The sequence below is a fragment of the Aulonocara sp. 'chitande type north' Nkhata Bay genome, linkage group LG23 (genome assembly GCF_057382095.1).
Source record: "Aulonocara sp. 'chitande type north' Nkhata Bay isolate Kocher_YH1m ecotype deep benthic linkage group LG23, A_spYH_male_GT1.1, whole genome shotgun sequence".
Taxonomy (NCBI): Eukaryota; Metazoa; Chordata; class Actinopteri; order Cichliformes; family Cichlidae; genus Aulonocara; species Aulonocara sp. 'chitande type north' Nkhata Bay.
The window spans coordinates 33,774,280-33,799,981 of NC_141365.1; the positions used below are offsets into that span (position 1 = coordinate 33,774,280).

The 25,702-nt window shown below is 41.9% G+C and overlaps 1 pseudogene across 1 annotated transcript in view; it reads right to left on the reverse strand.

The window, feature by feature from the left end:
- LOC147302268 (ATP-binding cassette sub-family C member 4-like) overlaps nt 1-25,702 on the reverse strand; it is a 30,433-nt pseudogene that overhangs the window by 3,573 nt on the left and 1,158 nt on the right. Inside the window, exons 3-24 of the transcript XR_015127276.1 lie at nt 24,685-24,795; nt 23,057-23,177; nt 22,645-22,869; nt 22,421-22,510; nt 22,081-22,244; nt 21,803-21,928; nt 16,552-16,801; nt 15,837-15,944; nt 15,644-15,733; nt 15,353-15,544; nt 14,265-14,359; nt 13,925-14,010; nt 13,631-13,727; nt 12,768-12,989; nt 12,471-12,608; nt 11,973-12,010; nt 11,708-11,823; nt 11,473-11,619; nt 3,405-3,484; nt 3,160-3,310; nt 2,934-3,053; nt 2,288-2,398 (exon numbers count right to left, since the gene is read on the reverse strand). The product of XR_015127276.1 is annotated as an ATP-binding cassette sub-family C member 4-like (transcript). The remainder of the gene's footprint in view (nt 1-2,287; nt 2,399-2,933; nt 3,054-3,159; nt 3,311-3,404; nt 3,485-11,472; nt 11,620-11,707; nt 11,824-11,972; nt 12,011-12,470; nt 12,609-12,767; nt 12,990-13,630; nt 13,728-13,924; nt 14,011-14,264; nt 14,360-15,352; nt 15,545-15,643; nt 15,734-15,836; nt 15,945-16,551; nt 16,802-21,802; nt 21,929-22,080; nt 22,245-22,420; nt 22,511-22,644; nt 22,870-23,056; nt 23,178-24,684; nt 24,796-25,702) is intronic.

Sequence of the window (25,702 nt, forward strand, 5' to 3'; positions counted from 1 at the left end):
GGTGGAAGTGGGAGGTGAGTAGCTTGAATAAAGCGATATCAATTCATTAAATCCTGAATCGACTTTTAAATATAACTGTGTTTTGCCAGAAACGCCAGATTCTCAGATTAAAGCTCACAAAACCATTTCAACAACAACCAAACAGCAAATGAGAGCAGGTACAGGGATTCCACACAAAGACGTAAACACAGAGGACCGACGCATCAGAATCAACTTTGTCTTTCTCGGCTTTCTCACCCGACGGCCCGTAGACGGACACTCTGTCAGAGCTTAGCGGTTCTGATGCGTCCGGTCCGCGCTGTGTTTACGTCTTTTTGCGCTGATTCTGAGCTGCAGGTTTTGTCTCTCTCCAACCAAAATTCACCGAGCAAGCAGCAAAAGAAGCAGCAAACTGCGCTTCACATTTGATCAATGTCGTCATGAATTTTGCTGTTTTGCTTCCACGACTATTAAAAATCACACTTCATGCACAGCTAGCTCTCTCTCTCTATCTCTCTCTGTACTTCAAGAACAGTTTCCCGTCTCCAATCTCTGTTTTCTGTATTATTCATTCACTTATTGCCCACCAGTCTACCGTTGTTTACAGCGCTGTGGCTGCTGTCTTTTTCTTTTCTTTTTTTCACTTAAATGACCTCGGACAAGAAAGCCTATTTTTTCTGTTGTTCAATACTGAAGAAATTTAAACTTTATATGCAGAACATTGTAGAATATTTTTAAGGTTATCTGCTATAAAAAGCCAGACCAGGAAAATCTGTGTTTTATTCTCAGTTACTTTCACACAAAGGCCTCTGCTGTGATGTTCACAATTCTGATGAAGTCAGTACTGATAAATGATCAGAATTATAATATTTCTGACTGTCTGAGGCTAAAAGTTGAATCGAATCGGGACTTTGAAAACCGGAATCGAATGGATTATAGAAATCAGTGATGATACCCAGCCCTAGTGAGCAGCCTAGGCCCGACAGACGTGGATGTAGCTGTAATAGGAAAAGAACTATTGCTAACTTTTCCTGTTAAGTTAAGGCCTGATCCTTCTGAAATTCATAGCCAGTGCTCTGACACGGTGTCATCAATCTTTGAATGCTGAAAAAGCACAGTGTATTCAGAAAAACACATTATATTATATAAATTATTATAAAATTTGTGTGCGCCCAACTTTTGTGCCGGTACGCCTAACTTTTTAAAGTTAGGAGTACGCCCATGGCAAAAAGTTAGTCTAGAGCCCTGTCCTGAATACAAACTCCACAAAAGAGGGGCCTGAATACTGAAGGCTCGGCCCCCCATTCTACTTTTAAATACTCTAGGAACCACAAACAAGCTTGCAGTCTGAGAGCGAAGTGCTCTAATGGGTTGATAGGGTACTATTAGGTCTTTAAGATGAGATGGGGCCTGATTATTCCAGACCTTGTATGTTAAATTCGATTCCGGATTTAACAGGGATGCAATGAGGAAAAACCAGTGTCGGTGAAATGTGCTCTCTTGGTCTGGTCCCTGTCAGTATCTTTGCTGCAGCATTGCGGACCATCTCAAGGCTTTTTAGGACGTTTTTAGGAGATCCTGATAATAAGGAATTGTAGTCCAGCCTAGAAGTAAGTTTTTCAGCATCACTTAAACGGAATGTTTTTAATTTGAACCAGATTCCGCAAATGGAAGTCCAACACGTTTGTTTACCATATATGCACTGAATGATATATCCTGGTCAAAAATGACTCCAAAATTCCTCAGTGTTACTGGAGGGTTAGATTTTTATAGGTGAGTACAATAACCTCAGTTTTATCTGAATTTAGAAGCAGAAAAGTAGACGTTATCCAAGTCTTTGTCTTTAAGACATTCCTGTATTTTAACAAATTGGTGTGTGTTATCTGGCTTAATAGATATATAAAGCTGGGTGTCATCTGCATAGAAGTGAAAATGTATGCTATGTCTTCTGATGATACTGCCTAAGGGAAGCATGTATAATATAAACAGAATTGGTCCTAGCACCGAACCCTGTGGAACTCCATAACTAACCTTAGTGTGTGAAGAGGACTCTCCATTTACATGTACAAATTAGAGTCTGATAGATTGATATTCAAAACATTGTACAGTACCTTTAATACCTACAGCATACATAATCGCTGTAATAAAATAAATCAAGGATTTTTTCCTTCCCACTGTCGCCAAGTGCTTGCTCTAAGAGGGTCCTCTGATGGTTGGGGTTTTCTTTGTATCGTTACAGACTCTTTACCTTACAATATAAGGCACCTGTTGTGAGACAGTTTGTCTGCATGGTGCTTTAGTTCCTCACCATGTCTGAGTAAGACGCAGCCAAATGCTGTGAGAGTGATGAATATGGAGCAAATGCTGTCAAGGCGTAGTGCAAACCAGCGGGAGGTCATCAGGAACAAAAACCACGCCTCTGCAACGAGACGAAAAAATGCATTTCATTATAAAGAAGATGACCAGGTTAATCTTTTGAGCAGGTTCACTTTACAAGACATTTCATGAGACCCAAATATCTCACACATGTAATTTATTATAAAGCGATTTGTACAATATAAAGCACCTTGAGGTGACTGTTGTCATATAAATAAAACAGAATTAAAGTCTTCCAGGCTTCTTCGCTATCATTATTCCACTATCATTACTGATTTACAACATTTTTAACTATTTTTCAGCTGGAGACGCATAGCTTATCTTCCCAAGGCCTCTTAGGAGAGATAGTTGAGCAAATGATCAACTTTGAATTGACCTGTGATAACCTTTCTTAAGAGGGAAAATGCCTTTACAAATATGCTCCCAGAAGGTATTCATTGACAGACTGAGAGCAAATTATCCAGAATTCCAGTTCTACTTGGAACTATGAGTAGTTTTCTTTATCGCTTGAAATTCCTTTAAAATCAGCTAGAAAATCTCAGTTTTAACCATCCATAAAGAGTTCATAAAGAGTAAACCTGAATGCAGGTCCTGATGGGCATCAAATGCCTTCTTTAACCTCTCCTCAGCCTTGAGGGCTCTGATGGTGGAAAGACCCTGAAGAGACAAGGACAGGTGGGAGAAGACTGGACTCCGCGCTGTAGGAAAAGATTAGCTGTGAGAAACTGTTAAACAGCCAGCGTCATTGAACCTACAGTTTAAAATGATGAGTTTATGATAGGATCGTAATAAAAATAAGCGCACTTGTTGACTCGAGACGTTTGACATCACGTGAGGTACGGAGGTAAAAGCTTCTCAAGTACAGAAAGATTATTAGGAGAGGAACAACAGGGATGAGGATGAGAGGGATGACTGAGGCTGCCACCGCGATAACGCCAGCATTCTGTAAAAACAACTAAAACAACATCGCATAATCAGAAATACTCAAATTACTGAAGGATCCTTTTAAGTGAGTCTTGTGTGTATATAGCACATATAGTAGTCTTCACTTGATAGAAGTCCACAAAAGTGATAGGTAGCATGGAGTCCATTTGGCTGACATCTTTGGAAAATCTGTTGAGTATTCGACCTGAAACAAGGGAAAAGGAACAGAAACATTATATAAAGAGAAGACTATAAATCATTCAATCAGTAAAAGCAAAGATATGTCAGCCCTGCACCCAGCACCATTATCATGTTAAGGATGTAGGCAAGTGTAATTTTTGTCCTTTTTCTTAGTGTGTACTGTATGCTCTAGTGGGCTAATGCTAGCAAGACGCTAACATTGAAGCTACCTGGACAATCCAAAATCAGTGGGTGATATCACTACGTCCATCTTTATGCTGTCTATGTTCTGAACATGAAGCTTTACACCATACAAATCAATGCTTTCACCATTCATTGAAACGTTGCCTCATGACAAGCACCTCGGTGAAAGTGGGGAGGAAAATCCCCATTCCTCCCTGAGCCTGTGTAATGTCCTCTGCCTCTAACGCCTTGCTAGAGTCGACATTCAGACTAAACTCCTCTTCAAAATGACCACGCAGACAAGAGGGTTTGACTTCACTCCCTTTACTTAGGCCAGTTGAAGTAGGGTAAAACTGAGAAACAACATGACATGAAATGCTCTTAGAAATCATAGATGAGGAGAAATACACAATAACAGTACAATGACTTGTTTAGCCGAAAGCGTTAGCTAATTCCCTCTTTACAAACGTTTCTATTAAGCAAGCACTGCAATCACATTTCTTCAAGTAGATTGTTCATTAGTAAAGATGGAACAGAATTACATACCGACAATGCCCTTAAAGACCGTCTTAAGGGAGACAAATGCCACTACAGCAGCGGACGGGAGAACGGGAGAAGTCCTTTCCCCAAACAATAACATGCGCTTTCTGATGACATCATAGAACAGAGACGGATTTGAGCACGTTACACCAGGTCATGCCAAAAGGGGGCACTAAAGAGTAACTTTCTCAGGGAAAATCTATTTAAACAGAATACGGTTACATGGTGACAGAACACTCCCCGTCTGAAACTCAGCAGGTTTCACCTATTAATATGACAAGGTCAAACACATTTCAGTCATCTGGAGGAATGAGCAAGATCATCTCATTCACGGGTCGGACGTAAAGCTTTGGTCCCTCTTTCTTAATGACCTTCACTTGCACTTTGCGCACCCTTCCGTCTTTACTGGGATACACATCGACGATGATACCTAAGGGCCAGTCGTTCCTGCTACACTGACTGTCCTTAAGAAGCACCACACTTCCTTGCTTAAGGTTTGGCCGGTCAGAAGTCCACTTTGTTCGACACTGTAGTGTTGACAGATACTGTTTCCGCCACCTGTCCCAAAATGTGTTAGACAAGCTTTGGACCCTGCGCCACTGTTGCTTCAATAGGTCTTTATGTCCAAAATCTCCTTCTGGTACTGGGCATGGACCTACTTTCTGAGTAAGCAATGAAGCCGGTGTAAGAATGAAAGGATCTGTAGGATCATTTGACACGGGCACCAATGGTCGACTGTTCACTATGGCCGAGACCTCAGCCATGAATGTTGTGAGTACCTCATGCGTGAGTTTGGAGGAGCCCATCTGAAGAAGCATCGAGTCCAGGATACGACGTGTGATGCCGATCATCCTTTCCCACGCTCCTCCCATATGAGAGGAATGTGGTGTGTTGAAGGTCCACGTACATCCGTGTTCTGACAGAAACCTCTCCATGTGTTTCCCATCAAGATTCAAGGGAATCCCCATATCCTTGCAAGCTCTGGTGAAATTAGTACCCTGGTCGGAGCGTATGCTTTTCAAAGGTCCTCGAATCGCCATAAACCTTCTGAATGAGTTTATGAAACTGGAGGCATCCAATGACTCAATTACCTCAATGTGTATAGCTCTGACACACAGACAGGTAAAGAGGACAGCCCACCTCTTACTTTCGGCGTGGCCTCCTCTCGTGCGACGGGCTGATACAGACCAGGGCCCGAACACATCAATGCCGACGTTGCTAAAGGGTGGTTCCATGCTGAGCCTGTCAGGTGGCAAGTCTGCCATCTTTTGGACTTCACACCTCCCTCTCAGCCTTCGACAAGTGACACACTCGAAAACGAGTCTATTAATGCATCTCCTGCCACCAACGATCCAGTAACCTGCAGCTCGGACAGCCCCTTCAGTGAAAAGACATCCTTGGTGACGTACCTGCTCATGAAGGTGACGCACTATGAGAGTGGTTACGTGATGCCGTCCAGGCAGGACCAGTGGCCGTTTCTCGTGGAATCCTATTTTTGCCTCAATGAGGCGACCCCCGATCCTTAACAGCCCGTCTGAGTCAATGAAAGGATCCAGGGCAACGAGTGGGCTGCTCTTGGGAATGTTGGCGTTTGATGCAAGACACTCCAGTTCTTTCCTATAGACCTCTTGTTGAACTGCTTTGATAATGACTAGCTTACTCTGTTCAAGAATATCCCTGGTTGGGGGTGTGCTGCACTGGTGCCAACCCTCACATTTCTGAGCGACACACTCCGTTCCTTTTTTGAAGCTCTGAACAATGTGAATAAGGGTACCAAGAGCCCTTATGAGGGAACCCCAGCATGAGAAGCGATTGAACCGCCCAGAGCCGAGATGTTTGAGGACAGTGACCGACAGTGTTGTGACTTGAGGCCTGATTTCACTGTCTTGATCTGGTTCCAAAAGGTCAAACCTCTGTACCACCGGTGACGCCCCTTCAAGTCGAGACAAGAATGCCGGTCCAGAGAACCATATTGTGTTCTCAAGGTGGTCTGCTGTGATAGACCGTGAGGCGATGTCTGCGGGGTTGTCTTCTGAGCAGACATATCGCCACTGCTGTGGCGTAGTGCTTCGTCTGATCCTCTGGACTCGGTTGCTCACGTATACATAAAACCTTCTCTTCTCATTGTAGATATATCCGAGCACCACCTTACTGTCTGTGTAGTAGGTGACTGCGTCAAATACAATGTCTATTTCGGAGGTGATGACCTCAGACAGAGTTACTGCCATGACTGCTGCACAAAGCTCCAACCGAGGTATAGTATGCTCTGGACGTGGGGCCAGTTTGGCTTTACTTGCAACCAATCTAGTGCAGCATCCCCCATCTGCATCCACAGTCTTCAAGTAGGCAACGGCAGCTACTGCTTTCTCTGAGGCATCTGAGAAGACACAGAGTTCTGTTAACTTGACAGTAGATGGTGACATGTTTGAGTATGGTCGGGGGATCCTCAGATGTCTTAACTCCTGCAGAGAATCTCTCCAACTTTCCCACACCTTTTCCTTTTCTGCTGGTAATGGGGTGTCCCAATCTGAAGATTGTGAGGCCAGTTCTCGAAGCAGCAGTTTCCCTTGAATTGTCACAGGGGAGACGAATCCTAGAGGATCGTACAGGCTGTTCACCGTTGAGAGAACTCCTCGTTGAGTGAATGCCTTTCTCTCGTCCTGGACGCGGTAAGTAAAACAGTCTGAATCCAAGTCCCAGTACAGCCCAAGGCTACGCTGCATTGGTAGAGTGTCAGCAGTAAGGTCCAAATCTTTCAGGTCTGTGGCATGATCTTCACTGGGAAAGGCCTTCATGACCTCCTTGCTGTTCGAAGCCAGCTTATGCAGCCTAAGGTTAGAGCGAGCCAGCATTTTTTGAGTTCTTTTGAGCAGGTCGATAGCTGCGTCTGTTGTGGGCAAGGACTTTAACCCGTCATCTACGTAAAAGTCACGAGTGACAAACTGTTCTACGTCCTCCCCATACTCCTTCCGGCCTTCCTGTGCTGCACGTCTAAGACAGTAGATAGCCACAGCCGGCGAAGGACTATTTCCAAAGACGTGCACGTTCATACGGAACTCCATAATCTCTTTCTCTGGGTTGTTCTCTTTAAACCAGAGGAACCTGAGGAAGTTCCGGTCTTCAGGACGCACCTTGAAACAATGAAACATCTGTTGCACGTCCACAGTGAAGGCGATCTGTTCTTTCCGAAACCGAAGGAGGACTCCTACCAGGGTGTTGTTGAGGTCTGGTCCCGTTAGGAGTACTTGGTTCAGAGACAAACCTTTGTGCTGGGCACTGGAGTCGAAGACGACTCTTATTTGGGAGGGCTTCTTGGGATGGTAAACCCCAAAACAAGGTAGGTACCAATGCTCCTCATTAGGCTTCAGAGGTGGGGCTTCTTCAGCGTGCCCATTCTGAAAGATCTTTGCCATGAACGAGACAAACTCTTCCTTCATTTTAGGCTTCCTTCTGAAGGACCGCTGTAGAGATTTGAGACGTTCAAGTGCTTGCTCGTGGTTATGAGGGAGCTTTGGTCGTAGAGATCTGAAAGGCAGGGGAGCCACCCACCTGTTTTCTTGGTCCTTATAGACCTCTTGCTCCATGATGTGGATGAACTGTCCGTCCTCGATTGAAGGAGCTTCTTTGTCGTCGTCCTTTGTTGTCTGGAACACATTACAGTCTAAGGTGGCCCATTTCTCACTAGCAGGGAGATGTTTGCATGTTAGGGGAAATGAAGGGGAGCTACCACTACTATACTTCTCTTTTACATAGTAATCGTTTGGGCATGGCTGAAAGAGAGAAGGACGTCCATTTTTCAGTACGTTAGTGTAGCAAGAGCTGATAACCGTAGGTCTGTGGACATCTCCAATGCACACATCTCCTACAATAACCCAACCCAGATCCAACTTCTGGGCATAGGGTGCGTTTTGTGGGCCATTCACTTGTCTTCTGACCTTATGAACTCTGATGATATCTCTGCCTAACAAGAGCAGGATGGAAGCTTGGGAGTCCAGCTTTGGAATGTGTTTTGCAAGGGCCTTCAAATGACTGTGGTTTAATGCTACCTCTGGTGTTGGTATTTCTGCGCGGTTATTTGGGATCTCGTTGCATTCAATCAGTGACGGCAAAGAGAGTGTGACACTCCCGTTAATGGGTTCGATCACAAAGCCACGTGCTTGTCTGCCTTCTGTCTCTTGTGTTCCGGCACATGTCTTCAAAATGTATGGTGAAGGAGGCCCTGCAATGTTGAATAGGTCGAAAAACTCGGTACGTGCAAGTGATCTGTTGCTCTGATCATCTAATATTGTGTATACCGTAACTGCAGCTTCAGGGCAGTCGGTTGGGTACACCCTGGTCAGACATATTTTTGAGCAGGAACGCCCTGCGGAATAATTTCCGCAGACCTCAGTACATGCTGTGGAAACATCACCTTCATTCAGGTTGGACTTTCCCTCCCCGCCCTGATCTGGTGCGGAATGTGCTGTGTTGGTGGACCATGGGGCAGATCCAGGGTGGAGGGCTGCAATGTGGCTCTTGCTTCCACACTCTGAGCAGGAGATGTCGTCTTCACAATTCCTTGCCAAATGTGTGGCTCTGCAGCACCTGTAACATATTCCGTACCTTTTTAAGAGTGCTTTCCTTTCTTCCATTGGCTTCTCTCTAAACCCGCGACACCTGGGTAAGGGGTGGGGTTTGTTGTGTAGCGGGCAGCGCTCTGCTGGATCATCTCTAGTGGATGACTCGCTTCCAGATTGGGTGCGAAACGATGCAGTCCTTGTACTGTTGAAAAGGGGCCGAGGATCCGGCGAGACCCTCGTTTTAAAAACTGCCACAGCTTTGTGACCTTCGGCTTTAGACGATTGCTTACTGCCTAATAACTCACTACTGTATGCTGTCTGTGTGAGGCCAGGGTCGTTGCGCATCCGTGCTTCCCGACACACAAAGTCTACAAAGAAACCGAATGGGGGATAGGGAGCCCCGCGATCTTCTTTGTACTTAAAGCCTAAAGAAAGCCATTTTTCCTGGAGATAAAATGGCAGCTTCTGGACGACAGGGGTAACACCACGAGGGGTATCCAGATAACTAAGCCCAAGCAAGTCACCATCTTCTTTGGCAGCCTGTATCTCCGACAGCAAGTCTCCCAGCTCTCTTAGTTTACGACCATCTCTGTTTGGAATCTTGGGAAAGTTGTCTAATCTTTTCAAAAAGGCACCCTCGATGACCTCTGGTGCACCGTAGCACTCATTAAGCCTGTCCCACATAGCTCTGAGTCCGTTAGCTGGTTGGTTCGCATACACGGATCGTATTCGTCTGGCATGTTCAGCTGAGTCCTTACCTAGCCATTTCACGAGGAGGTCAAGCTGTTCACTTGGTGAGAGGTTGAGACCTCTGATGGCATTCATAAACGATGCTTTCCAGGCTCTGTAGCATTCGGGACGGTCGTTGAAGTGAAGGAGCCCTGTAGTCACCAGTTCACGTCGAGCCATAAATCTAACAAGGTCTGACATGTTCTGCTCCATTTCTAGTGGAGTGTACAGTGGGCCCCTTTCCCGGCATGTGGTCTCATGTGGGTGACCGGAGTTGTCTGGGGTTGTGATATACGCTGCGCCGGTGTAGCCGCTGTCCAGAGGCTGTCGTGCATAATTGACCGTTGGTTCTTGTTTAGGGGTGTAGGTCTCACTTTGATCAGCTTTGCCTGGGAAATGATCCTTTAGATTTGCTATTATGGGTGTGGTTTGGGTTTGGATGTGTGGTGTCGCAACTGGCTTGAGGCTTGGTCGAAAATGTACATCAGATCCTGGCGTAAAGATCTTGGAGTAGGAGTCTATGGTCGGTGAATGCTGAAGGAGTTTCGTCTCCGTGTTATCATTGGAGGTTTCTAGAATGGGCGTGGTTTGGCTGCCGTGTGAGGCACCCTTCACATATTCTCTTGTGCGCGTTACTGGGTCGTCAGCAGGAACATCTATCTCACTAAGACCCTCGCCATCATCTTGGATCGCTGCAGCCTCCAAAACTTCTGCTTTTGCTTCTGCAGCTGCAGCCCTTTTTTCCATGCGTACTTTATCTAATGACGCTTCAAGACGTATTTTTCGAAGCTGCATAGAAGCTTCCAGTTCCGCTTGCTGCAGCTTCAGATCGTTCTCTTTATCCACAAATGCTGCTTCAGCCTTAGCCGCCTCAGCTTCTGCACGTGCTTGTGCAGCGGCTGCCTTACTTGCAGCTGAGCTCCTGGTATGCCTGGAGGAGCCAGATATATTAGATCTGGTTTTCATTGATGCGCTGGTTCTCTGCGACATGTTGCTGTCGATTGGATTTCTTCCTACATCTGAGCTGTTTCCGGAGGATAGCTCTAATTGCTGTCCAGTTCCCCACGAGACTGGTCTTTGAGAGGCTGTCGTTTTACTGTAATGTCCTCTGCCTCTAACGCCTTGCTAGAGTCGACATTCAGACTAAACTCCTCTTCAAAATGACCACGCAGACAAGAGGGTTTGACTTCACTCCCTTTACTTAGGCCAGTTGAAGTAGGGTAAAACTGAGAAACAACATGACATGAAATGCTCTTAGAAACCATAGATGAGGAGAAATACACAATAACAGTACAATGACTTGTTTAGCCGAAAGTGTTAGCTAATTCCCTCTTTACAAACGTTTCTATTAAGCAAACACTGCAATCACATTTCTTCAAGTAGATTGTTCATTAGTAAAGATGGAACAGAATTACATACCGACAATGCCCTTAAAGACCGTCTTAAGGGAGACAAATGCCACTACAGCAGCGGACGGGAGAACGGGAGAAGTCCTTTCCCCAAACAATAACATGCGCTTTCTGATGACATCATAGAACAGAGACGGATTTGAGCACGTTACACCAGGTCATGCCAAAAGGGGGCACTAAAGAGTAACTTTCTCAGGGAAAATCTATTTAAACAGAATACGGTTACATGGTGACAGAACAGCCTGGTTTTACCAGGAATCTCTTCCTGTTAAAAGAGAGTTTTTCCCTCCCAAAGCACCTTTATGTGGCTGTTCTAACTTGGAGTGCCAAGTATGAATAAAACTGGATTGAACTGAACTTAATAGACCTTTTTTTAGAGGTTTAAGGCCAATGTCATCTTGGAGAACTCAGACAACACTGGAATATGTCAGGGATGTGTTTTGACTCCAGTTCTCTTCCTGGTAGAAATAGACTGGGTTATTTGTAAAACTATAGGCAAAACTCCCAATCGGTCAAAGGCATAAGGCAGGATATACCCTGATGTAATTCAACGCTTTTTCTTAAATTTAAAATAAATTCTGTGTAGGCCTCACCTATGGGGTTGACATCAAAGAAGGTAACCGGGGTGTGGAGAACAGCACTAAACATGCTGTTGTGCAGAGTCTGAGCTGATCTCACCAGCCCGTGAAATATCACCAAACTCCTGGCAAAACCAAAGACCACAGCTGCTGCTGTCAAACCTAAAAGTAAACACAGCAGGACTATATTAGATATTAGACCTGAAGACTCTAACAAGAACTATAGGTATTACTATAACTATAGGCTTACCTGAATAAATACCGAGGTAAAAAGTGAGATCAAACTTTCGAAATGAGCTAGTAACATCCATTCCACTGTCCACGCTAACAGCAGTGGCTGTGCTGTTAGAAAACTCCTCCCCTGCCCTGTCAGATGACAAGACAATTCAATCAGGTACACACGAAATGATAACTGATGTAATTTCATTTAAAAAACTGTCAAATGAACAGTATAAAGTTAAGCTATTGCATACTGTATTTGCCATTAAAAATATCCACATTGGTAAAGTTCTTACCAATATACCAGCCACCAGTCCTGCAGGATATATGCAACCTGTTGAAACGGACCTCTCTTTAGATCAATTTTTGAAACACAGCATGAGGAAACCAAGTTGCATGAAATGTGTGGGAGGGTGGGAAGGTTAAGTCAGGTTAGAGCAGGGGTAGGCAATCTCAGTCCACGAGGGCCGGTGTCCCTGCAGGTTTGAGATGTGTCCTCAAACCAACACAGCTGATTTAAATGGCTAAATTAGCTTCTCAACATGTCCTGAAGTTCTCCAGAGGCCTGGTAACGAAATAATCATGTGATTCAGGTGATTACCCAAGGTGAGATCTAAAACCTGCAGGGACACCGACCCTCGTGGACTGAGATTGCCCACCCCTGGGTTAGAGTCACTGTGACATTTCCACATGATTGTACAGTGAGGGATTTAATACTGATAACAGTTAATACAGACAGGTAACACCTGGAGACAGAAAGAGTGCAGGAAGGGTGTTGAAGGGTCGGGGCTTACCTCAGCTATTATGCTGAGCAGTATTATGACCATTAACACCAAAGTGTTACAGCCTGCTGTGAAGTACTTAAGGTAAACATGGCCGCTAACATTTCCTTCAGCTCGAGTTTCTTCTGTAATAGTTTGAGCAACTTCAACCTGCAAAACAATAAAATAAGTTTAGTGATAATAGACTTGCAGGTCTATTTTAACCCAAACTATTCATTTCTACCTCTGTCCATCCTTGTAATTAGGTGACTACAAAATGCTGCCATTTATGTGGGGACTCTTAATCTAATCTTTTGGAAATATACCTACATGAAGCTGATCAGTGCAGCTGCTGTCTGGTAGCAGGAGGCTGCTGGAAGAACAGTGTGACCCATGTGAGCAAATCGTCCACTGGCTGCGTAAAGACAATTTGTCTGGGTCAACTGAACATGACCCAACTGAATGTGCCTCCACATCACTTCTCAGCAGGGACACAATATCCAGGCCAGAGGTCTGCAGCTCACTGTAGGTTCCCTGGACCATGACATGACCCTGGAGAAACAAATAATGAAAATGAGCAACAATGTGTTTTTCAGTACTTAATAACAAAAAAGTCAAAAAGGCTCATCTGAAGGAACGCCTTCCTTCGGAGAAAATCATTTCTATGAATTTGGAAAATTGGAAAACCACCATTAAAAATCAGTTGTGAAGCTCCTTCTACAAAATGCAGAACCTGTGAGTAAAGGGGAACACATTAAAAAGGGGATCAAGGAGATTTAATTGGAACTGTACACAAAGCCGCGTTGCCTGTTTATCCCTGACACTTTTCAGCTCGTCACCTAAGCTAACCTAAACCTAAACCTCCCAACATCACTCTACATAATGTTGGATCTCTTTCCTCCAGCTGAAGCGTTTTTTGACAAACTGAATTAGATTTTTCATCTGAATGAATATGTTTCCTTAACTTCTGTAACTGAGTAGTTTTGTATTAACACATCTGGTCCAGAGACTTTGTGTTGTAAGTTAAAAAATTAATAACAATTTGGAAACGGAAATCTCACCTGACGACTGGAGATCAACGTGTGCTGGAGCTCACTCTCAGAGATTACACACCTCAGAGTAACAAACTATAACTGGTGAATGCAAACATGTTTATCCCCTGCCTACTTAAACCAGCATAAAGGGGGACAAACCTCCTTGAGGACCAGGATCTGGTCAGCCGTCCTCAGATGCTGGAGCTGGTGTGTGATGAGGATACGACACTTGTTCTTCAGCAGGCCACAGATACACCTGATTTTGATAAATAAGAGGGGGTTTCTGCACGTTTGTGACTGTTGCTTTGAAATAGTTCCATATAAATAAAACTGAACTGAATGGAATTAAAACAGTTCACATGAACTTCAATACTGTCGAGCATGAGCACGATTCTCGACACCATTATTAATCAGGGTATACAGATAATTAGCACCGAACTCTTTATTACTCACTGCTCAAAAAGATGTTTTCCAACTTCTGCATCCACAGCACTAAAGGGTCATCCAGGAGGTAGATGTCTGCATCCTGATATACAGCCCTGAAAACAAGGACACACAGTGGGGGAATCTTATTTGTCAGGAAAAAGACTGAACTTTCACATAAACTATAGCAAATGTAACAGCACAAGTGTGTGCATGCAGGGTAAACATACATGCACCCCAACATCTAGCTACTTGTTGCCTCTAGTTTAGGTTCCTTAGAAACTCAGACTAACATTTGAATGCGTCACGGTGATACAATACGTGTAAGTTTTCTTCTAGGTAGCGTTCTTACTACATGATGTCCATGTACCTTGCCAGGTTGACACGAGCTTTCTGTCCCCCACTGAGTGTGGCCCCTCTGTCCCCGATCAGTGTCAGATCTCCATCTGGGAACAGCTGCAGGTCCTGAATTTGAAACAATGGAGGCGTAACTTGCCTACAATCATCAAGGGCATAAATGTCATGATAATTTTGAGTTTTTAATGTTTTTATTTGAACTGTTCTTTTTCCAGAATGAAACGATTGTACAGAAAAAAGGCCCTGCTCCAAAGTCAACACCTTCAAGCTTGAGTGAAATTTGCTGTTCCCCCACATGGACAAACAAATAGCTTCTGATAAAATGTTTTATGGTCAGACAAGAGAAAGACTGAGATGTTAGACCACAATATATTTAGAGGAACAAAGGTGAGGCTTTCAAAGGCAGCTCTCCCAGGATGGCCAGCTCCATACCAGGAAACTAACCAATTTAAACAAACTGCCAAGAAGAGTGGTCAAAATATCTAGACAGAATCCACCAGAAGATCATTGATGGCCTCCAAAAGTGTCTGTTTGAAGAGCAACTTGCAAAGTGATATTGAACTAAATACAGCTAAATGAACACCAATAAATTGGTGAGTATATATTTGAGGTTGTTTGTATATTTTTGATCCATAGATTAGAAAAAATCCCAAATAAAAGCTTAAACTTGTTTTAAAGTTATTGAAGATGTGTGCTGTACAATCATTCCACTATAGAAAAAGAACAGTTAAATAACCATGACATTCATGCCTGGGATGAGTGCATGCAAACTTCTGACCACAGCTGTACTTCAAATGAGACATAAAAGAAAAGCACAACTAATACTGCTTTACTTTCAAGAAAAGATGTGACGTCCCAAAGTCAAATTTCAGAATTTGCTCCTAAACTATAGCAAACAATGCAATTAATCAATATGATTATAATTGACTTTTGAAGGCTGCTGGCTTTTATCAAGGTCATCTGATCATATTGTTGGAGCTAATCAGCATTTTCTATAGGTAGGAACCCACCTTGTAAGATTTTACACCAGAGGGTAAAGAGCGGTTCGCCTTGAGCTGCTGGCCTAACATGAACTGGTTAACTTGCAGCATTATATCTCACCTTCTTCAGAGCACAGGCTCTGAGGACCCTCTCATACTTTTTAGGATTCAGTTGTTTCCCGAACAGGATGTTGCTGCGGATGGTTCCAGGGAACACCCAGGGTTGCTGGGCTGCATAGCTTATTTGACCTATGACCTTTAATGTGCCTGTGTCATAAGGCAGCTCTCCCAGGATGGCACTGAGCAGAGATGACTGAAGAAAACACAGATGTTATGAACATGTGACCCTGAAAACACAATTTTGATACTCAATGTTCTGACCTAAAGGCTAAATGGTAAGTCAGTTGCGGACCTTTCCGGCCCCCACTGGTCCGATCACAGTGAAAAGCTGGTGTGACTCTGCTGTGATGGAAACATTGTGCAGAGATGGTGCATCCAAACTCTAAAAAAAAGAAGAAGAATGTATTAATTAATGCACAAATTTTGAATTTAAAATTATGCAAGATGACTCATTATCAATATGAGTTTTAAACTTTAACATTTACCTTATCCCAGTAGCAGGTCAGTGCCTCAATTTCAATAGCGTTCTCCATTTTTCCCTCCAAAGGCAGTGCGAGATTTTTTCTTTCAAGCTCTTCCAGGACGAGAAAATTCTTGAAAGATATTTAATGGACACACGTGCTTTGAAACATAAACTAAATTAGCACAGTTCTCTTGCTTTACCTATCCACAAATTTAGAAACAACTACATTTAAGATTAAAAAGAGTTCTGATGTCACCACCAATCTTTTATCCATTTTTTTGCAGGACAGTTACAATATCTGCAATCAATCTGGACATCACTTTAGGATCTATTTGACAGATGGATTCTCCATGATGGAAAACATCATGAATTTCAATTCTATTTTAGTTCAACAGCACCAAACAAGCATCACAACAACAGTTGCCTCAACATGCTTTATATTGTAACCTAAAGAGACAATACAACAATGCAGAGAAAGTCCCAACAATCAGATTACTCAGATGAGCAAGCACATGGTGAGAGTGGGAAGGAAAAAATCCATTTTAACAGGAAGAAACCTCCATCAGAACCAGGCTCAGGGAAGACCGTAACATTAAGTCAACACGATTTTTGTTATGTAAAGTTCTCTGAACTTTTTAGACAATAGAAAAGTAGTAAATCGGTCATTATGGTACTAATGACAGATATCAGCTACGGTTTTGTTACTTGTATTCCAATTTATGAAAGAACAGAATTACCTTAATCCTGCGAATGCTCACAACAGTCTCTGACAATTTCTCAATGGCCAGAGGAAAGAACAGGGTCACTGTGAGCTTAATTGTACCATACAGGGATGCAGTGACAAACACACTGCTGGCAGTGATGGTGTTGCCCAGGAGGGCGTAGACAGTGAAGGTGACAAACACTGTCATCTTGCTGCTGGCAAAGAATGAAGCCATGTTGAGTCCTCGCAGGTAGGAGCTTTTTAATATCTGATGAATTTCTTTCCTAGGAGTAAAGAAGAACATAGGGAGGCTTAATATGTAAAATCAGAAGACTTTATTTAGAGTGTCACACCACTGTCAAAAAAAAGAATGCTCAAATGACTACAACTGAAATACTTACGTCTAAATAATTATTTTCTTCATCAGACCATGAAGAGTGCAAAGACATACTAACATACAAGACCTTGAACTATCAGGCCTCATCTTATCTTAAATATCACCCCAATAGAGCACTTTGCTCTCAGACTGCAGGCTTACTTGTGGTTCCTTGGTTATTGTAGTAGATAGAGCGACTTCAGCTTTCAGGGCCCTTTTCTGTTGAACCAGCCCCCAGTTTGGATTTCAAGATTAGCATTAAAGTTTTGCTTTTTGATAAAGTTCATAGTTATGGCTGGATCAGGTGACCCTGGCCCTGAAACCTACCTAATTTATGCTTGTGTTTCTTCTTCACTAACCTCTTTTCACCCTCTGTTTATACACCACTCTAGAGTTAATCATTAGTTATTATTAATCTCTGGTTCTCTTCCACACCATGTCTTTATCCTGTCTTCCTCCCCTAACCCCCAACCAATTGCACCAGATGGCTGCCCCTCCCTGAACCTGGTTCTCCCAGAGCTTCCTTCCTGTGTTTTTCCTTCCCACAGTTTTCATGTCTTTATCACATATTTTCTGTGCATTTTTTGTATTTTGTGGTCTTATATTTATTAGCCTACAAAGATTGAGTTAACAAGGTTTATCACGTATAATATGTGATTCTTGATATATTTACAGTGATGCTTCTTGTTTTGTTTTTTTTATTTCCTCTCACACAGGTGGTTGTTATTGTCTTTTTAAGTTTGTATTTAAGCTTCCCAGTTTGAATGTTAGACCCTCGTGAAGTTTCTCTAGTCGATACACGTAGGTCAAGTTTATCCTCGCTGTGCTTCTACAAATTGCATTAAACTTTTTTTTAATCTGGCAGTACAGTGGTTCTGAGTTTTCTGCTTTTTTGCCAGGAAGTGGTACAGTAGGCAACGTAAAATCACCGAACAGGGTCACTGGATGGTAAATGGACTGATTCTTATATAACCCTTTTTTACTCTCGAAAAAAATGAAAAATAATGTACATTTCAAATTATACAAAAAGGTATTTTTCAGGGAACACAAAATGGGTTAACAATTTAAAGCTGTTGTGCAGCAATGGAGGTTGATCAGGTCTTGAAAGCTGGTGCTACTAATTCTTACAGGTGTTCCAGCTTTTCTGGATTACTTACAACCCCCTCTGCCTGCATGAAAGCAGTGTTGGAACACACTGTGGTACCATGCCCTCGTGAGCATCAGCTGAACAGCACTGTACTGCAAAAAGTAGTTTGTGGTGAGAAAAAGGTTTCTGAGAGTTAACAGCTTCCGTGATCGGTGGCTAACAGGGCAACAGCTTTAAACACAGCTTAATAATGGTCATAGTAAGTCTCAGTTTCAACTGTGAAGAGAAGACTTCGAGCTGCAGGTTTGACAGGACAAGCTGCAGGAAGAAAGCCATCGCTAAGACGTCAGAATAAGACAAAGAGGCTTGCCTGGGTCATGAAACATCGCCACTGCACTACTGAAGACTGGAAGAAGGTATTATAGAGCAATGAATCAAAATTTGAAATCACCGGTTCATCACGCAGGATCTTCGTACGCGAAAGGATGGCTCTACAGTGTGTGGCATCAACTGTCAAACATGGAGGAGGAAGTGTGATGGTCTGGGGCTGTTTTGCTGGATTCCAGCTCGGTGACTTGTACAGAGTGAGAGGCACCCTGAACCAAAATGGCTAACACAGCATTCTGCAGCGCCATGCAATACCCTCTAGTTGGTCAGGGTTTCATCCTATTGCAACATAATGACCCAAAACAAAAGTCCGAGCTATGCCAGAACTACCTCAGGAACAAAGAACAAGATGGTAAGCTGGAAAACATGGAGTGGTCTCCAGTCTCCAGACTTAAACCCCATCGAACTGGTTTGGGATGAACTGGACAGAAGAGTGAAAGCAGAGCAACCTAAAAGTGCCACACATTTATGGGAACCTCTGCAACCGATATGGGAAGAACTTTCTGAAGAATATTTGATCTCTGTTGTAGAAAGAATGCCACGGGTGTGTTCAGCTGCCAAAGGTGGAATTATAGAATACATTTTGGTCTATAAATTGATTCCATGATAATTGTTTTACTTGAATTGCTTATTTGTACTATGCTTTCACTTCAGAGTGCAATGCAACATTAAACTGCATAACTTTCAATTATAAAATGGAAAAATTGGGGTGTTCTAAAACCTTTGACCGGTAGTGTACGTGTATCGAGTCTGTCAGTACTTGCCTGACTACATTGTGCCAAGTGTAAAATTTGGTGGAGCGGTGAGATCTGGAGTTGTTTTTCAGGAGTTGGGCTCATCTTAGTTCCAGTGAAACTAACTCTTGATGCATAACAAGACATTTTGGACAATTTCATGCTCCCAACCTTGTGGGAACAGTTTGAGGACGGCCTCTTCCTGTTCCAACATCATTGTGCAACAGTGCAGAAAACAACATCCAAATAAACATGTATCAATGAGTCTAATGTGAAATAACTTGACTGGCTTGCACAGAGTCCTGACTTAAACCTGACAGAACATCTTTGGGAATAATTAGAGCGGAGGCTGTGAGCCAGACTTTCTCATCCAATATCAGTGTCTGACCTCACTTCTGGAAAAATGGTTAAAAATTCCCATAAATATACTCCTAAATCATAATAAACCTTATGGATTAACAATGGGATGTCACTCAATTTCATATGCGTGTGAAGGCAAACGAGCAAGAACTTTTGGCAATATATCTTGGTGTTGCATGTATCTCATGCAACACCAAGATCATGTGTTAGTTTGCTTGACCAAAGGCTCAGTCCAGCATAGCGTCAACATATCGTTTGGTAATGATGGAATGCTAATACTGGGAATACATTTAGCTTGACTCAGCAGAAAATGACAGTTAATTATAGATTTGACCTTACTTTAGAACATTAGCAAAACAGCTTTAAAAAAAATTGTTTGTCGAAAGCTTTGGTACGGCCTCTAAGGACATTCAGTGCGGGGCCTCTCACAAGAATGTAATGATTCAGCATCTGCAGAGGCCCCGAAGCCTGAGGCCTTGCGCTTGACGGAAAGAACGTAACGTTCTTTGTTTTGTGTTTTGATCAAGATGAAGGGTTTTGTCTCTTCTCTACAAATCATTAAAAAAAAACCCAACTTAAAATCCATTTAAAATATAAAAATAGACAAACCATTTCACCATAAATCAACCCTGTGTTAGAATCCAAATGTACACATTACTTCATATTTACTACATATTTAGTAGTTTTGTAACTGTGGATATCTTAAGAAGTCTTTATTATCAAAGACTCATTGAGACTTGAAGGTTGACTGTAAAACATTTTTCTTCCTGAAACTGTAACCCTGAATTAATCATGACTACAATGCAACCCAAGTTTTCACACAGAAAAATAATGTTGAGCTGTTGTATAATCCACACCAAAAGTTCAAGCTTCACCGACTTCCTCACTCTCTGTCTGTACATGGCCAATATTAAAATACTGGCTTCTGTAAAGCAAACCTCTTTATACCATATCACCCCAATAGAGACTTCTGACTTACACGTGGTAAGTATTTAAAATCAGAATGAAGAAGGCAGAGCCTCCCATTCAATGCTGGTCACTAGTAGTGACAAATTTCCTCTGTGGTTATTCTAAGTACATTTAAGCTGAAGATGGATGGAAAGTTTTGAAGGCTACAATGGATTACTGCTTGATGTCACAAGGACTGATTTTGAGTGGGTTTCTTTCAAAGAATCTCAGAAGGTGTTGATGGGAACAATAAGTGACAGTTAACATATAAAGTGCAGAGCAAACATAAAGGATTATCATTAACCAGACATCAATGCTGAGAAAGTTGAGGATTAATGAATTAATACAAATCTAAGCTGTTCTTTAAGAGCAGTACATCAAAGCAATAAGGAATTCTCCTTGTTGTTAATTCTGATTAATTCTTCTTGTAGCTAATCCATATGAACTCCCATGGGCCCTAAGAGGTTACCAGAAAAAACTGTGATTGCAGTGATTTAAAGAAATTGATGAGCTCTGCAGAGATAAGAAAATCCAATACAGATCATGCTATTAATGAAATCTCTTTACATTTTCCCAGACATGCCTAACTTTATATGCTCAAGCTCTTTGTTCTTGTTGATGAGGAGACTCATAAGCACACATAAAACATTAGGCACACCAAAGGATGTTTTCAACTGTATACTCTAACTAAAAAAATATAGGAAAAATCATGCTGGATATCAATGCTGACTACACTATGGACTGTGTATTGTGTAAGGAATGAAAGGATGTCAGATTGTTTCATCGAAATGAAAATTATCAACCTATAGAGCTGAAAAATATATATTTTGTTGAAATATCACTGCAGCAGCTCAAAATGGTACTTAGCAGTTTGTATTATTCCCATAAGTTTAACTGACTTGATGCTATAATCTCATCAAAAAGTGTTCCTTTGATTTTTACATGTATAGGACCAGTTCTCCGCTGTTCCAGAAGAGCACAGTGGTTCAACATGGATCTCCGCCTCCAGACAAACCACACATTATGTGAACCCTACATTTCTCATTCGTTTGGCAAATGAGAAAAGTTCCTGGGCTGATGGAGCAAGCCTGATCTGTGGTATGATCTTTCTTTATGCCCCTGAAGTTTATCGGTCCTGTTCACTATTTTAAAAGACAGCTAAAGACATGTCTGATATTTTCAGTTCATTTCATTTCCACATGTGTCGAAGCATTAATCATATTGGTCGTTCCAAATCATAAAACTGCAGGATGACGAGTCAGTTTATTAAAATATTTATTTTGACAGTTTTTGATTCACTGTTTATACTCATAATTATTATGGGAGCACATTATAAGAAGAAGAAATTCCTCTAAAAAATTAGCTGATTCTTCATAAAACCTGTAGTTCTTACCTTCTGACTTCAGTCACCAGAGCTGAGAACAGTTTCTCCCAGGCATACATCTTGATTATCCTGATACCAGACACCACTTCGTTCATGATACGGATTCTGTTGTCAGTAAGGACTGCTGTTTTGCTCCTGCAAATATAAGCACCATTTACACTGTGTCCATTAGAGGCTAAAAAAAACATCTAATCAAAATTGTATAAAAACAGGCAGACAATGCGCATAATAAAAGAACGTTATCGTCAGAAACAATAATGTCCAGCTTCTGTATTCTTCGTCCATACCTGAAGATGCCAAAGAGTTTTCCAAACCAGGTTTGTATCGGCATCATGAGTGCGATGGCTGCTACACCTGCCAGGCACGAGGCACCGATCTCATACCAAAGGAAAACAATGATCACCACTGCTTGGAGAGGTCCCACCCACAGGTAGTGCAGATTAAGTGTAATCTATAGAGAGCATGATTGTTGACGTGCAGAAAACATGCTGGACAACTTGTCCAAACCTTACAATTTTTTACAAATCTGTGTGAAGATCTTGATGTTAAGGGCACAACTTGGTTTAAAAATGTCATCAAATACAATTAAATAATCTCATCATGTGTTTGAGTACATGATTCTCTTACCTCATCGAAACGATTAACATCATTTGAAAGGAGGTTCACTATTTGCCCAGTGGTTGTTTGTCCCATGGATTTAGCACTGAGTCTGAGAGCCTGATGAGAGGAATTTTACTTAACTGCTCAAAAAACAATTTTCACAACACCGACAAGTATAGATGGATCCATCGGAACATATTTCTGACAGAGATAAGCTGACAACTCTTCATTTGTACAGATTTTTCACTGACCTTCCTGTAGATCATGTGACACATAGCCACTCTAATCCTCATGCCTGTTCTTAGGACATGATAGTAGTAGAGATGTTGGAGGATAGTCAGTCCAAGCGTGGAGATGGACATCGCAGCAGCGTAAACATACGCCATGCCAAGACTTCTCTGATCATCGGGGTCACCATTCTCAAAGAAAAGGATTATCTTCCCCAGAAGAAGTGGCTGGATCACTTTGATTGTCTCCTTTATGACAAAGACAATGAATGCAAGCTTACATTCATCTTTTCCCAGACTTTAGGAAATGGGTTCAAATGGCTGCTAGATATTTGAGCCAATTTTTGTTACAAGAAAGGTCTCTGAGTACATTAGCATGCTTATTATTTCATTACAAATAACTCATCTGACACCTCCACATGACCAGTCGACATACCAGGAAAAAAACAAATATCCCAGCCATTGCATAGGACCTTCCATAGCACTTTATAAGGACTCTGGTGAGTTTTGGCTTCAGGAGTTCCTTTGTAGCATGTCTAACTTCACGGTCCCAAAATCTGCAAGATAAACATGGAGATTATTAGATTAGGCTAACCTATGAGGTAACTGTGAAAGGTACAACTTCTCTGGTACAAACAGAAGTACACACTATAAGTTGAAGTTAAGCAAACAACATTTTATGTCAATCTAGACACAACATTGATCTTTAGACCAATCTAGAACAACAAATGGCAATGTAACTATTTAGGATATAGTCACACCAACATTTTAAAAAAATCATTAGCAAATAAACCTTCCAAATGAGAACCATACGGCCGCACAGTGGCAACATACTCATTTGTTACAAGAAGTATCAGGTTAATGGAATGGCAAACAGCAATTCAATGATCCACCAGTGACACTGCCACTTACATCTTCATCAAATGAATGGCACAGAGAGCTGGTTAGCATTTCTGACTGAGAGAGCTGGGAACATTTACACGTGTGGCAAAAAAGAAGCTACTTCTTTAACAATTTTATAACAATTACTATTAAAAACTATTAAAACTAAGTTAAAAATAAAAGCAAAATTTAAGTGTGGACTTCCTACCATCACCAACTGCTTGCTCAAAGGGGGTCACTGACTTGTTAAGGTTTTCTCTGTAGTATTATGGGGTCTTACCTTACAATACAAGGTGCTTTAAGTTGGCTGTTGTTGTGATAAAATGGAACTGAATTATTTAAAAGTAATGAGCTTTATTACAGCTCTTTCTGTTGAACTTTTAGTGTTATTTTTAGTGACAGGATGCCTGTTGGGAGCATCGGCATGTTTCAGGGAGGCCTAAGGTTGGGTTTGGCCTGTTGTGAAAGGAGTTAATACATCAAACCGGAATAAGTAGATTGACCTGTCAGAATAACACATCAGGTGTGACTCACACTACGGCAGCACTCCCTGGCAATTCAAAGAAACACACAGCTACTGAACAAGCATGCAGTCTCTCCTGGCAAAGCACCAACAGCTACCTGCTTGTCTACAGATCATATTTGTACAATTCACCAAGGGAAATGAACCCCTGAAGAGGTGAATACAAACAGAAATATCATCAATAGATGGCAGACTCCAGAAAAATATTTTGGGGTATTATTCTACTGTGGTAGACTGGCCAGAAATGACTTTTTTTGCATCATAAATAGATAACAACGCTTCTTCTTCTGGACTGCTTAAAAGACCAGTTCATAAATAGTACTAAAAGTGATCAAGAGCTCAAAAACCTCTGGTGCTAGGCCAACCATCCAGCTACATGTAAAGGAAGTGACAACAAAACCATAGGGTCTTAACCCATAACTTTCCTGGGTAGAAGAATTTTTTAATGTTATTCAAGGCAATATTTGACTAAATCACATGTTGTGAAATGGGTTATTTGGGTAGTATGCATAACCACATTACTCATTGACTCAAAAATAAATCTCTTCTCAAACTGGTCATAGAAAATTGTAAGGACCTATGTCTGAGCCATCATCTTCTCAGTCTCTCAGATTTGACTTTTGTTAGTGATCCAATAATGCAACACAGCAGTGTAGTACCTCTGTAGCTCCTCTCCCAGGGCTTCAGACTGATCCTCTTTAAGGATGCTATACATATCATTTTCCTCAAGTCTTCGCTTTTGGCCAAGCTGCAGCAAAGGGGTTAACCAGCTGAAATAGAAAGACAGAAAGTATTCATGGCGCTTCACCTGTCCCTCATTTTTCCATATTTCGGCCTTATTCCAAAAGAAGGATTCGATTCATTTTCCACCTCAGAATTCTACACACGATACCCCACGATAAAAAGCAAAAAAAGTTTGCTCGGCTTTTTGTACTTATGATATTTTACTGATGTCTGGGTTTTTAAAAATTAGCTTTACAGATCAACTTGGCTTAAATCACACACATTAGCATGCCCGTCAAAGTCCGCCTTCCCTGGACACACACACTCACACACACACCATCCCATATCCACCACGTTTTTCAAAAAAAATACTAACAATAAAAAAACACCCAACTTTAACTTTAAGAGAATAAAAAAACAGTATAATGGGACAGTTCATCTTAATTTAACTCTGTGTTTTTCTGGCAGTAAAAGCACCTGTTAATAAGCACCTGTTTGCATAGCCTGGTGTCTCAGTGTATGACATTCAGTGTATGTCAGGTTAGCAGAGGGGAAAAGCAGACGTATCAGAAACAACATAGCAAAGTTTTCTGCTTCTCCCAGTTTAATAATTCTCTGGTCATGTGTAGTGAAGCCTCCCTTGGTATCTAGAAAGAAGTGCACTTTGAACATTCTGAAGGTGAGTTATTACTCAGTTACTCAATGCTTTCAATATAGACATCAAAAGACCAACCACATATCTATGTAGTATTTGTTTGTGTGGTACTCATACTATGTATTAAGCCAGTTTAAACCATGAGGGCTACATTAAAGCCTACAATTGCTTTTCCCATTCATGAGTTATGGTTGAAAAACTCAAACAAGTCCAGAGCTACCTGACTCAACTCTGCTGTTCAAAATCTATTCCACAAATAAATGCACAGAAATAATATACACAGCGAAAAGCTGCACATA